Raw genomic sequence first — 13951 nt, forward strand, 5'->3', positions numbered from 1 at the left:
AAGCTACCGTGCATTTCCAAGTCTAATTCTGTCCGTAAACGTATACCTGTCACCCAGCGCCTAAATAATAGGCCTCAAATTTATATTCAGCTAAATCTGTGTTTATTGCTGAGGCTGGTCAATTCATTTAGTGTCCGCCAAAGCACAGTTTTTGTTCTGGGTTGAAATACAATTCCCAACTTAGCAATTCCCTAAATTAGTGGTTTCTGCTGTATCAGGCCTACTTTAAATCTATCCATAAAAGGGTATATTAGATTCAAGGTGCTGATAGGGTCATCCACAATAACTTCACACGCTACCGTGCATTTCCAAGTCTAATTCTGTCCGTAAACGTATACCTGTCACCCAGCGCCTAAATACTAGGCCTACAATTTATATTCAGCTAAATCTGTCGTTACTGCTGTGCCTGTATTAGTGTACTACGGTACCTAAATAGATAGCCAGATAGTGTTAGGTGGCTGTAAAAAAAGGCCTATATTTGAATTCAATACATTGGGCCAAATAATATTTTTCTTATTGTGGTGAACTGTAACAATGAGGAAAACATCTAGTAAGGGACGCGGACGCGGACATGGTCGTGGTGGTGTTAGTGGACCCTCTGGTGCTGGGAGAGGACGTGGCCGTTCTGCCACAGCCACACGTCCTAGTGTACCAACTACCTCAGGTCTCAGTAGCCGCCAGAATTTACAGCAATATTTGATGGGGCCCAATGCCGTTCTAAGGATGGTAAGGCCTGAGCAGGTACAGGCATTAGTCAATTGGGTGGCCGACAGTGGATCCAGCACGTTCACATTATCTCCCACCCAGTCTTCTGCAGAAAGCGCACAGATGGCGCCTGAAAACCAAGCCCATCAGTCTGTCACATCACCCCCATGCATACCAGGGAAACTGTCTGAGCCTCAAGTTATGCAGCAGTATCTTATGCTGTTTGAAGACTCTGCTGGCAGGGTTTCCCAAGGGCATCCACCTAGCCCTTCCCAAGCGGTGGAAGACATAGAATGCACTGACGCACAACCACTTATGTTTCCTGATGATGAGGACATGGGAATACCACCTCAGCACGTCTCTGATGATGACGAAACACAGGTGCCAACTGCTGCGTCTTTCTGCAGTGTGCAGACTGAACAGGAGGTCAGGGATAAAGACTGGGTGGAAGACGATGCAGGGGACGATGAGGTCCTAGACCCCACATGGAATGAAGGTCGTGCCACTGACTTTCACAGTTCGGAGGAAGAGGCAGTGGTGAGACCGAGCCAATAGCGTAGCAAAAGAGGGAGCAGTGGGCAAAAGCAGAACACCCGCCGCCAAGAGACTCCGCCTGCTACTGACCGCCGCCATCTGGGACCGAGCACTCCAATGGCAGCTTTAAGGAGTTCCCTGGCATGGCACTTCTTCAAACAATGTGCTGACGACAAGACCCGAGTGGTTTGCACGCTGTGCCATCAGAGCCTGAAGCGAGGCATTAACGTTCTGAACCTTAGCACAAACTGCATGACCAGGCACCTGCATGCAAAGCATGAACTGCAGTGGAGTAAACACCTTAAAAACAAGGAAGTCACTCAGGCTCCCCTGCTACCTCTTCTGCTGCTGCCGCCTCGGCCTCTTCTGCTGCTGCCACCTCGGCCTCTTCCTCCGCCTCTGGAGGAACATTGGCACCTGCCGCCCAGCAAACAGGGGATGTACCACCAACACCACCACCTCCGTCACCAAGCATCTCAACCATGTCACACGGCAGCGTTCAGCTCTCAATCTCACAAACATTTGAGAGAAAGCGTAAATTCCCACCTAGCCAATCTCGATCCCTGGCCCTGAATGCCAGCATTTCTAAACTACTGGCCTATGAAATGCTGTCATTTAGGCTTTTGGACACAGACAGCTTCAAACAGCTCATGTCGCTTGCTGTCCCACAGTATGTTGTTCCCAGCCGGCACTACTTCTCCAAGAGAGCCGTGCCTTCCCTTCACAACCAAGTATCCGATAAAATCAAGTGTGCACTGCGCAACGCCATCTGTGGCAAGGTCCCCCTAACCACAGATACGTGGACCAGTAAGCACGGCCAGGGACACTACATCATCCTAACTGTACACTGGGCAAATGTAGTGGCGGCTGGGCCCCAGGCGGAGAGCTGTTTGGCGCATGTCCTTCCGCCGCCAAGGATCGCAGGGCAACATTCTTTGCCTCCTGTTGCCTCCTCCTCCTACTCGGCTTCCTCCTCCTCTTCTTCCACCTGCACATCCAGTCAGCCACACACCTTCACCACCAACTTCAGCACAGCCCGGGGTAAATGTCAGCAGGCCATTATGAAACTCATATGTTTGGGGGACAGGCCCCACACTGCACAGGAGTTGTGGCGGGGTATAGAACAACAGACCGACGAGTGGTTGCTGTCGGTGAGCCTCAAGCCCGGCCTGGTGGTGTGCGATAATGGGCGAAATCTCGTTGCAGCTCTGGGACTAGCCGGTTTGACACACATCCCTTCCCTGGCGCATGTGCTGAATTTGGTGGTGCAGAAGTTCATTCACAACTTCCCCGACATGTCAGAGCTGCTGCATAAAGTGCGGTGCCGTCTGTTTGTGCTTCCGGCGTTCACATCCTGCCGCTGCTCGCCTGTCTGCGCTACAGTGTAACTTCGGCCTTCCCGCTCACCGCCTCATATGCGACGTGCCCACCAGGTGGAACTCCACCTTGCACATTCTGGACAGACTGTGCGAGCAGCAGCAGGCCATAGTGGAGTTTCAGCTGCAGCACGCACGGGTCAGTCGCACTGCGGAAGAGCACCACTTCACCACCAATGACTGGGCCTCCATGCGAGACCTGTGTGCCCTGTTGCGCTGTTTCGAGTACTCCACCAACATGGCCAGTGGCGATGACGCCGTTATCAGCGTTACAATACCACTTCTATGCCTCCTTGAGAAAACACTTAGGGCGATGATGGAAGAGGAGGTGGCCCAGGAGGAGGAGGAGGAGGAAGAGGAGTAATTTTTAGCACTTTCAGGCCAGTCTCTTCGAAGTGACTCAGAGGGAGTTTTTTTGCAACAGCAAAGGCCAGGTACAAATGTGGCCAGCCATGGCCCACTACTGGAGGACGTGGAGGACGAGGATGAGGAGGAGGTGGAGGAGGTTGAGAATGAAGCATGGTCACAGCGGGGTGGCACCCAACGCAGCTCGGGCCCATCACTGGTGCGTGGCTGGGGGGAAACGCAGGACGATGGCGCTACGCCTCCCACAGAGGACAGCTTGTCCTTACCTCTGGGCAGCCTGGCACACATGAGCGACTACATGCTGCAGTGCCTGCGCATCGACTGCAGAGTTGCCCACATTTTAACGTGTGCGGACTACTGGGTTGCCACCCTGCTGGATCCACGGTACAAAGACAATGTGCCCACCTTACTTCCTGCACTGGAGCGTGATAGGAAGATGCGCGAGTACAAGCGCACATTGGTAGACGCGCTACTGAGAGCATTCCCAAATGTCACAGGGGAACAAGTGGAAGCCCAAGGCGAAGGCAGAGGAGGAGCAAGAGGTCGCCAATGCAGCTGTGTCACGGCCAGCTCCTCTGAGGGCAGGGTTAGCATGGCAGAGATGTGGAATAGTTTTGTCAACATGCCACAGCTAACTGCACCACCACCTGATACGGAACGTGTTAGCAGGAGGCAACATTTCACTAACATGGTGGAACAGTACGTGCGCACACCCCTCCACGTACTGACTGATGGTTCGGCCCCATTCAACTTCTGGGTCTCTAAATTGTCCACGTGGCCAGAGCTAGCCTTTTATGCCTTGGAGGTGCTGGCCTGCCTGGCGGCCAGCGTTTTGTCTGAACGTGTATTCAGCACGGCAGGGGGCGTCATTACAGACAAACGCAGCCGCCTGTCTACAACCAATGTGGACAAGCTGACATTCATAAAAATGAACCAGGCATGGATCCCACAGGACCTGTCCATCCCTTGTGCAGATTAGACATTAACTACCTCCCCTTAACCATATATTATTGTACTCCAGGGCACTTCCTCATTCAATCCTATTTTTATTTTCATTTTACCATTATATTGCGGGGCAACCCAAAGTTGAAGGAACCTCTCCTCTGTCTGGGTGCTGGGGCCTAAATATATGACAATGGACTGTTCCAGTGTTGGGTGACGTGAAGCCTGATTCTTTGCTATGACATGAAGACTGATTCTCTGCTGACATGAAGCCTGAATCTCTGTTATGGGACCTCTCTCCAATTGATATTGGTTAATTTTTATTTATTTTATTTTTATTTTTATTCATTTCCCTATCCACATTTGTTTGCAGGGGATTTAACTACATTTTGCTGCCTTTTGCAGCCCTCTAGCTCTTTCCTGGGCTGATTTACAGCCTTTTTAGTGCCGAAAAGTTCGGGTCCCCATTGACTTCAATGGGGTTCGGGTTCAGGACGAAGTTCGGGTCGGGTTCGGATCCCGAACCCGAACATTTCCGGGGTGTTCGCTCAACTCTAATCACTTTCTGTATTACAAGCAGAGAAATAAAAATTTAGAAAATTTCACATTTTTAAAAATTTGGGGTAAATTTGGGATTTTTCATAAATAAAGGTTAAATATATTGACTCAAATTTATGACTGTCATGAAGTACAATGTGTCACGAGAAAAAAATCTCTGAATGACTTGGATAAGTAAAAGCGTTCCAAAACTATTACCACATAAAGTGACATATGGCAGATTTGCAAAATTAGGCCTGGTCAGGAAGGGGGCAAATGGCCTGGATGTGAAGTGGTTAATAGTATACATCAAAAGAAAAAAAATGCACATTGTGCAGCATAAAGATTGCATAGTTGTTTTAGGACATTGCATGTAATATTTATCTATGAAGCCTAAATGCCATGTGATGCCAACTTTGGTCGCAAGTAGACCACTATGCAAATCCTGTGTGACTGCGACTTTCAAGAAACCTTACTGCAATTAGTTTTTTATTTTACAGCCAAATCACAGTTCTATACCTATACCAGGTTGCCCTGCCAGTTGTCATTAAATATCAAATAAATAGAGTTGAGCAGACACCTGGATGTTCGGGTTCGGCAGGTTCGGCCGAACTTGAAAAAAAAATTCGGGTTCGGGACCCGAACTTGACCCCGAACCCGAACCCGAACCCCATTGAAGTCAATACAGACCTGAACTTTTGAGCACTAAAAGAGCTGTAAAAATGTCATGGAAAGAGCTAGAGGGCTGCAACAGGCAGCAAAATGTGCTTAAGAGCATGGCAAATGCTCTGCAAACAAATGTGGATAGGGAAATGAATAAAAAAAAAACCATAAAAGACCTTAAAAAAATAAAAATTAGGAATGATGTAGGAGGAAGAGGTTGAGGAGGCGGTGAATGGGTGGATGTGGCCGTGTAGGCTCACGTGGCGGTCTAGGTGGAAGCGGCGGCGAAGGAGGAATAGGTAGCCAACACAGATGTGTGTTATTTTGCATTTTTACATAGGGGTATTCCCCAAAATATTGGGACATATAAAAATATAAAAAGGAATAAGTGCAATTGAGTACAAGGATGGATGGTTGAAGCTGTTAGAACTGTCTATTCTGCACAAGGTACAGACAAGTCCTGAGGGATCCAAGCCTGGTTCATTTTAATAAACGTGAGCTTGTCCACGTTGGCTGTGGACAGGTGGCTGCGTCTGTCTGCAATTACGCCTCCTGCCGTGCTAAATACACGTTCAGAAAGTACACTGGCTGCAGGGCAGGCCAGCCCCTCCAAAGCATACAGGGCAAGCCCTGGCCATGTGGACAAATTGGAGACCCAGAAGTTGAATGGGGCAGAACCATCAGTCAGTACGTGTAGTCGTGTGCACAGGTATGTTCCACCATGTTGTTCAAATGCTGCCTCCTACTAACACGCTCCATATCAGCAGTTGGGGCCAGTTGTTGCGGCGAGGTGACAAAGCTTTTCCACATGTCGGCCATGCTTACCCTGCCTTCTGAGGTTCTGGCGCTAACACAGCTGCGTTGGTGACCTCTTCCTCCTCCCCTGCCTTCGCCTTGTGCTTCCACTTGTCCCCCGGCATCAGTCGGGAATGCTCTCAGGAGCGCGTCTACCAGCGTGCATCTGTAGTCGCGCATTTTCCGATCACGCTCCAGTGAAGAAATTAAGGGTGGCACATTGTCTTTGTAACGGGGATCCAGCAGGATGGCCACCCAGTAGTCAGCACACGTTAAAATGTGGGCAACTCTGCAGTCGTTGCGCAGGCACTGCAGTATGTAGTCGCTCATGTGTGCCAAGCTGCCTAGAGGTAAGGACAAGCTGTCCTCTGTGGGAGGCGTATCGTCTGCGTCCTCCGTATCCCCCCAGCCACGCACCAGTGATGGGCCCTGTGGCAAAACCAACCTCGCCACTGGGTTTTGGAGGGGCCTGTTTGCCAGCCTCTTGCCCCAGGATTATGGGCCCTCTCATCAGCCAGGCTTCCTTTATTCACAAAGGATTTGTACTAACTTGAACCCCTGGTCTAATTCGTGCCATTTTGGGATATGTTAAATGTCTGTGTTTACTTAAAGGTTGTGACATTGTATGTTTAAGTGGTGATTTCTGTCCTGTTGTCCCCACATGTGTATTGGCGATTTTCCTTTGTCCTGAGAGATAATTGAATTGCTCCTCGGGTGTCTCCAGGGCAGAGAGGAGGAAACCATGATGCATGGTGGGGATGTATTGTGTCTGTGTATCCTGAATTGCTTTATATCTGTCCTGTGTCACAGTCTTCCTTCTGGTCCCCTAGGGGAGTGTCCACCAGATGGGGACCTGCATAAATATGGGCGGGTAGCCCCCAATAAAGAGTTCCTGTTTTACACTCAACATAGAGCCTCGTCTCATGTGTGTGGGGATTGCTATACGTGTATACTCCCCTGGCTATTACTTCTAGCTCTTGTAAGAGCTGTTCCTGGTTCCTGTGGTGGTATCTGTGTCGAGTGGAGTGCTTGGAGTCCTCGGGAGGCACTGGGAGCATCCATTAACGGAGGTATACGGTCGGGGTGTCCGGAATTCCTTTACATTGGTGGCAAGCGGCGGGATCGTTCCCACAGCCAGAAGGACAGCTACAGGAGACACCATTCCATGGATTTTACAATTTGAGGGCAACGCATGTCCTAGTACAACGACCCTGACAGCACCAGAATGGAAACAGCAGAGGAGTACGATGAGGGTGTCATGGATGACCGAGATACAGCCCGCAAAGGCATCTGGTACCAGGCACTGGGTATTGTGGAGTATCTGTGGGACGAGAGACTCCCCACGGAAGACCAGCGGTTGCAGAAGTGTGTAGCCCTGCAGATGCCCTTCCTGGGAGAGCAGTCCCGGGAGGAATGGGTAAAGGAATTAGAACTCCTAGCATGGCAGGAGCTGTGGCTAGAAGATGCCTACCTGGCGCTCTGGTGGTATGGGGCACAGTACCTACCCAGGACAGCTGAGCATGACAAGCCAGAGGGAGAGGAGTTTTACGGTCCTGGCTTGTTATGGGAGACTTTTTCAGAGCTGGAGTTTGGGAGCCCTACACAAACCCGGTTCCGTGATCTCTTGGAATGGAGGGAGAACAGGTATGACTGGGACGACACTCATGAGATTAAGCAGGACCTGGTCCACCTGGTGACCCGGGAGATGGAGCTGGAACAGGGCTACCAGCTGCTGTTCCACTACAGTGAGAAGGCTCAGCAGGAGAGCAGAGTGTCAGACCAAGGTCCAGACCCCTTTAGCTGGGAGGATATTGTGGATGTTTACTGGGAAGAACCCCAGGTGGCCGGTGGAGATGGGACCGAGGTCTCTCCACTGCTCCTGCAAGGGATTGGGAGCCCAGTCTCCATTCCCCAGCGGCAGGCTGAGTTACAGGGGGCAGAGACAGTCGGTCCTGTCCCCCAGCTGCAGAGTGTCCTACAGGAAATAGAGAGCCCAGTCTCCTTTCCCCAGCAACAGGACACTGTATTGGGAGCGGAAACAGTCGGTCTCCCTCCCCAGAGGCTGGAAGTATGTATGGGAGAGGAGCTTGTTACCCCCTCTCCCTATTGGCAGTGTGAATTGCAGGGAATTGGGAGCCCAGTCTCCATTCCCCAGCGGCTGGGTGATTTACAGGGAATTGGGAGCCCAGTCTCCATTCCCCAGCGACTGGGTGATTTACAGGGAACTGGGAGCCCAGTCTACATTCCCCAGCGGCCGTGTGATGTATTGGGAATTGAGAGCCCAGTCTCCATTCCCCAGCGGCAGGCTGAGTTACAGGGGATTGCTATATGTGTATACTCCCCTGGCTATTACTTCTAGCTCTTGAAAGAGCTGTTCCTGGTTCCTGTGGTGGTATCAGTGTCGAGTGGAGTTCTTGGAGTCCTCGGAAGGCACTGGGAGCGTCCATTAACGGATGTACCCGGTCGGGGTGCCAGGAGATACCTTACAGGCCCGAGCTGCATTGGATGCCACCCCGCTGTGAACATGCTTCATCCCCATCCTCCTCCTCATCCTCCCCCTCCTCCAGTAGTAGGCACTGGCTAGCCAAATTTATTTGTCCCTGCCCTTGCTGTTGCAAATATCTTCTTTCTGAGCCACTAAAAGACTGGCCTGAAAGTGTTAGAGATGACCCCTCTTCCTCCTCCTCGCCCTGAGCCACATCCTCTTCCATCATCGCCAAGTGTTTTCTCAAGGAGACATAGAAGTGGTATTGTAATGCTGATAACGGCGTCATTGCCACTGGCCATGTTGTTGGAGTACTCGAAACAGCGCAACAGGGCACACAGGTCTTGCATGGAGGCCCAGTCGTTGGTGGTGAAGTGGTGCTGTTCTGCAGTGCGACTCACCCGTGCATGCTGCAGCTGAAACTCCACTATGGCCTGCTGCTGCTCGCACAGTCTCTCCAGCATTTGCAAGGTGGAGTTCCACTTGGTGGGCATGTTGCATATGAGGCGGTGAGCGGGAAGGCCGAAGTTATGCTGTAGAGCAGACAGCCGAGCGGCGGCAGGATGAGAACGCCGGAAGCGCGCACAGACGGCCCGCACTTTATGCAGCAGCTCAGACATGTCGGGGTAGTTGTGAATAAATTTCTGCACCACCAAATTCAGCACATGCGCCAGGCAAGGGATGTGCGTCAAACCGGCTAGTCTCAGAGCTACAACGAGATTTCGCCCATTATGGCACACCATCAGGCCGGGCTTGAGGCTCACTGGCAGCAACCACTCGTCGGTCTGTTGTTCTATATTCCACCACAACTCCTGCGCGGTGTGGGGCCTGTCCCCCAAACACAGCCGCCACCACATTTACCCAGTGTGCAGTTAGAGAGATATAGCGTCCCTGGCCATGCCTACTGGTCCACGTATCTGTGGTTAGGTGGACCTTGCCTCAGATGGCGTTGCGCAGTGCACACTTGATTTTATCCGATACTTGGTTGTGCAGGGAGGGCACGGCTCTCCTGGAGAAGGAGTGGCGGCTGGAACGACGTACTGTGGCACAGCAAGCGACATGAGCTGTTTGAAGCTGTCCGTCTCCACCAGCCTAAATGACAGCATTTCAAAGGCCAGCAGTATAGAAATGCTGGCATTCAGGGCCAGGGATTGAGGGTGGCTAGGTGGGAATTTACGCTTTCTCTCAAAGGTTTGTAAGATGGAGAGCTGAACGCTTCCGTGTGACATGGTGGAGATGCTTGGTGACGGAGGTGTGTTGTTGGTGGCACATCCTCTGTTTGCTGGGCGGCAGGTGCCAACGTTCCTCCAGAGGCGGAGGAAGAGGCCGAGACATCAGCAGAAGAGGGAGCAGGAGGAGCCTGAGCCCTTTCTTGGTTTTGAAGGTGCTTACTCCACTGCAGCCAGTTGCTCGCATGTAGATGCCTGGTCATGCAGGTTGTGCTAAGGTTCAGAACGTTAATTCCTCGCTTCAGGCTTTGATGGCACAGCGTGCAAACCACTCGGGTCTTGTCGTCAGCGCATTGTGTGAAGAAGTGCCATGCCAGGGAACTCCTTGAAGCTGCCTTTGGTGTGCTCGGTCCCTGGTGATGGTGGCCAGTAGCAGGCAAACTGTTTTGGCGAAGGCTGCTCTGCTTTTGCACCCTGCTCCCGCTTTTGCTACGCTGTTGGCTCGGTCTCACCACTGCCTCTTCCTCCGAACTCTGAAAGTCAGTGGCACGACCTTCATTCCATGTGGGGTCTAGGACCTCATCATCCCCTGCATCGTCTTCCACCCAGTCTTCCTCCCTGACGTCCTTTTCGGTCTGCACACTGCAGAAAGACGCAGCAGTTGGCAGCTGTGTTTCGTCGTCATCAGAGACGTGCTGAGGTGGTATTCCCATGTCCTCATCATCAGGAAACATAAGTGGTTGTGCGTCAGTGCATTCTATGTCTTCCACGCTAGGTGAATGCCCTTGGGAAACCCTGCCAGCAGAGCCTTCAAACAGCATAAGAGACTGCTGCATGACTTGAGGTTCAGACAGGTTCCCTTATATGCACGGGGGTGATGTGACAGACTGATGGGCATGGGTTTCAGGCGCCACCTGTGCGCTTTCTGCAGAAGACTGGGTGGGAGATAATGTGAACATACTGGATCCACTGTCGGCCACCCAATTGACTAGCGCCTGTACTTGCTCAGACCTTTCCATCCTTAGAACAGCATTAGGCCCGACCAAATATCGCTGTAGATTCTGGCGGCTACTGGGACCTGAGGTAGTAGGTTCAGTAGGACGTGTAGCTGTGGCAGAACGGCCACGTCCTCTCCCTGCACCAGAGGCTCCACCAACACCACGACCATGACCGCGTCCCTTATTAGATGTTTGCCTCATAGTTAGCGTTTACAAAGCAAAGTAAAAAGTGGTTAAGTCTGTTAAAAATTATTAACCGCCAATAAAAATCCTGATGTAGGGTATTGCACTCAATTTTTTTTCAACTCTATATGACAGCGGTATTTGTGGCCTAATTGTGACACTCACTTATTCACGTCTTATCCAAAATGTCCAGTATATCAGAGGGTTTTTTCACCCCAGTAACCAAAAAGCCATATTTCTGGCCTAAATGTGACAGTCATTTATGCTTGTCTAATCCTAGATGTGCAGTATATTAGAGGGTTTTTTCACCCCAGTAACCAAAAAGCCGTATTTCTGGCCTAAATGTGACAGTCACTTATGCATGTGTAATCCCAGATGTGCAGTATATCAGAAGCTTTTTTCACCAAAGTATGCCAAAGCCGTATATCTGGCCTAAACGTGACAATCACTTATGCACGTGTAATCCCAGATGTGCACTATATTTAACAGATGTATTTTTTTAACCCCAGTAAGCAAAAAGCTGTATTTCTGGACTTGCAGACATGCAGATAGCCTGTGCTGGTACACTATTGTTGCATAAAACGGCTGCCGATTATGTATTGATATTGACTAACTAAAGAAAAAAAAGTTTGTTTTCAGTAGTAGTTGGCTCAGGGCAGGCTTAAAAAAATTGTGCACTGCACCCACAAAACACATTTGCTGTAGATCGCTGAGTACAAAAAACAGTTCTTGATAAGATTTCTCCCTGATCTCTCCCTCACAGCAGCTGCAGCCTCTCCCTACACTAATCCGAGCTGACTGACGGGCGGCGCTACGTGACTCCATCTTAAATAGAGGCTGAGTCACATGCTGCAGTTGGCCAATTACAGCCATGCCAATAGTAGGCATGGCTGTGATGGCCTTTTGGGGCAAGTAGTATGACGCTTGTTGATTGGCTGCTTTGCAGCCTTTCAAAAAGCGCCATAAAAATCGACAAACACCGAACCCAAACCCAAACTTTTACGTAAATGTTCGGGTTCGGGACCGGGTGCCGAAAACCCTAAACTCTACAAATAAATACTCCAGCAATAAACTCTGTGGTGATATTTATAGAAACTATTGGGAAAAAAATGGAGCAATCACCCATATTAGCCAATTCGATTCCATCCTTAATGTCTGTTAATGGCAACTGCTGCACCTTTCTTCGACTATTTCTAATATGTATGGCCTAGTTCTAATATATTTTTATTATTTTTCTAGGATTGTCTAAACTTCCTTCATCAAAATATATGCTTAAGGAAACATCCATGACTAAGAGAGAAATGGCTACAAGGTAAGTAAGCCATTAGTTAATATACCAATAGACTATTTGGTTTGAGTGTCTCAGGGTCAGCTTGTATTATTTAAAGGGGACACAGCATAATGCATGTTACACAGAGTATTGCTATATAGAAAAATATAGACATTTTGCAGCTCCTTCTACACTATTCTGGAGATATGGTCCAGGCTAGATCCAATTTGCAACATGAGCCTGTTATGTTGTTTTATAGCAAATTCAGAGGCAGTTGCAATCACAGCATTAGGCCTCTTTCACACGAGCGAGTTTTCCGTGCGGGTGCAACATGAACACATAGCTCCTGGACTGAATCCTGACTCATTCATTTCAATGGGTCTGTGCACATGAGTTTTTTATTTTCACGCATCAGTTCTGTGTTGCGTGAAAAATGCAGCACATTTTATATTCTGTGTTTTTCACGCAGCCCTGACCCCATAGAAGTGAATGGGGCTTCAGTGAAAAATGAATTGCATCCGGAAGCAAGTGCGGATGCAATGCGTTTTTCACTGATGGTTGTTTGTAAACCTTCAGTTCTTTATCACGAGCGTGAAAAACACATCAAAACACATTACACTCGCGTGGAAGAAACTGAACAACTGAATGACAAAACTGACTGAACTTGTTTGCAAAATGGTGCGAATTTCACTGAACGCATCCAGACCTGATCTGTCACGCTTGCGTGAAAGGGGCCTTTATATCACCTCTGTCTATGAACATATGAGATGTTGTGTGCCTGCAGCTAAGTGGGATACTAGTAAGGCATTGAAGCAGCACTGCAATGTATCATAGGCAAGATATGTAACCACAGCCCATTCAGCATGGCAGTACTGCTTATGATGCAGGTAGAAGTATCATTACTCCATCTTTAGCCCATGGAACAGGACACGAAGGCAAGTATACTTTGTGCACCGTCATGCTTCTGTAACTTCTGATTGCACCACATTTTCTGACTTGGCACAATCATTGTTGTTTCTTCTTCCAGGTATGTGGAGAGCCCAAGACACACAATTCAAGTTGACTTTATGGAATATATGGATGAAATTGCTTCTCAGTTCGGTGCCAAGCCCAGCATTCTACAATATTGGATTACAGACCCTAAACTTGCTTCAGAATTGTTTTTTGGGCCCTGTACCCCTTACCAATATCGTTTGATGGGGCCTAATAAATGGTCAGGAGCCAGGAAAGCCATTTTAACTCAAAGAGAGCGCATTATTAAACCAACTAAGACCCGCATTTGCACTCAGGAAATGAATGAGAGCAAATCTCCCATAACATTCCTTCTGAAATTAGCAGCCATCTTTGCTATCTTGGCAGCTGCTTATTGTGCTTATGTTTAAGGTGTGTCTCTTGTCTGAATGTTCAACTTTTCACAATAGAAATTTCTTTTCATGAGGAGTTTAGACATGTAGCATTACTGCTTTTTAGAAATGGCTGTAATCACTAATGGTTCCTAATCACTATACGATATAATTGTGACATTCATCGGCTTACTATAAGGATGGATGCACTGTGTTATAATTAATAGTAAGTAAATTCACAATAAGTGTTATTAATTATCAGTTTTATATAATGGAACAAAGTTGACTGCATAATTTAGTGTAAGTGCGACCATAATCTATACATCATTGCTACAACGAGAAGAACATATTTAATGAATTATCTGCCTGGAAACTATATTAACATTGAAATATAACACAGAAAAATAAATATATTAGAGCAATACTCAATTTGTCAGATATTATTTATTTACATAGTGCCATCAGCTTCCACAAGTATTACATAGCATAGTAGTGGGTAGCACAGAGGCAGTTCAGGTTATATACTTGTCAGAAGATGAAGTTTCAGTGAATGTTTAGAGGGTTTGAGGGTATGGGATGGTGTAA

At 48.8% G+C, this 13951-nt stretch overlaps 1 pseudogene; it reads left to right on the forward strand.

Annotated features, from left to right (window-relative positions):
- The window catches only part of LOC122943933, a 590299-nt pseudogene extending 576749 nt beyond the window's left edge, over positions 1–13550 (forward strand).
- The last annotated feature ends 401 nt before the right edge of the window (positions 13551–13951 follow it).

The sequence above is a fragment of the Bufo gargarizans genome, chromosome 7, assembly GCF_014858855.1.
Source record: "Bufo gargarizans isolate SCDJY-AF-19 chromosome 7, ASM1485885v1, whole genome shotgun sequence".
Classification (NCBI taxonomy): Eukaryota; Metazoa; Chordata; class Amphibia; order Anura; family Bufonidae; genus Bufo; species Bufo gargarizans.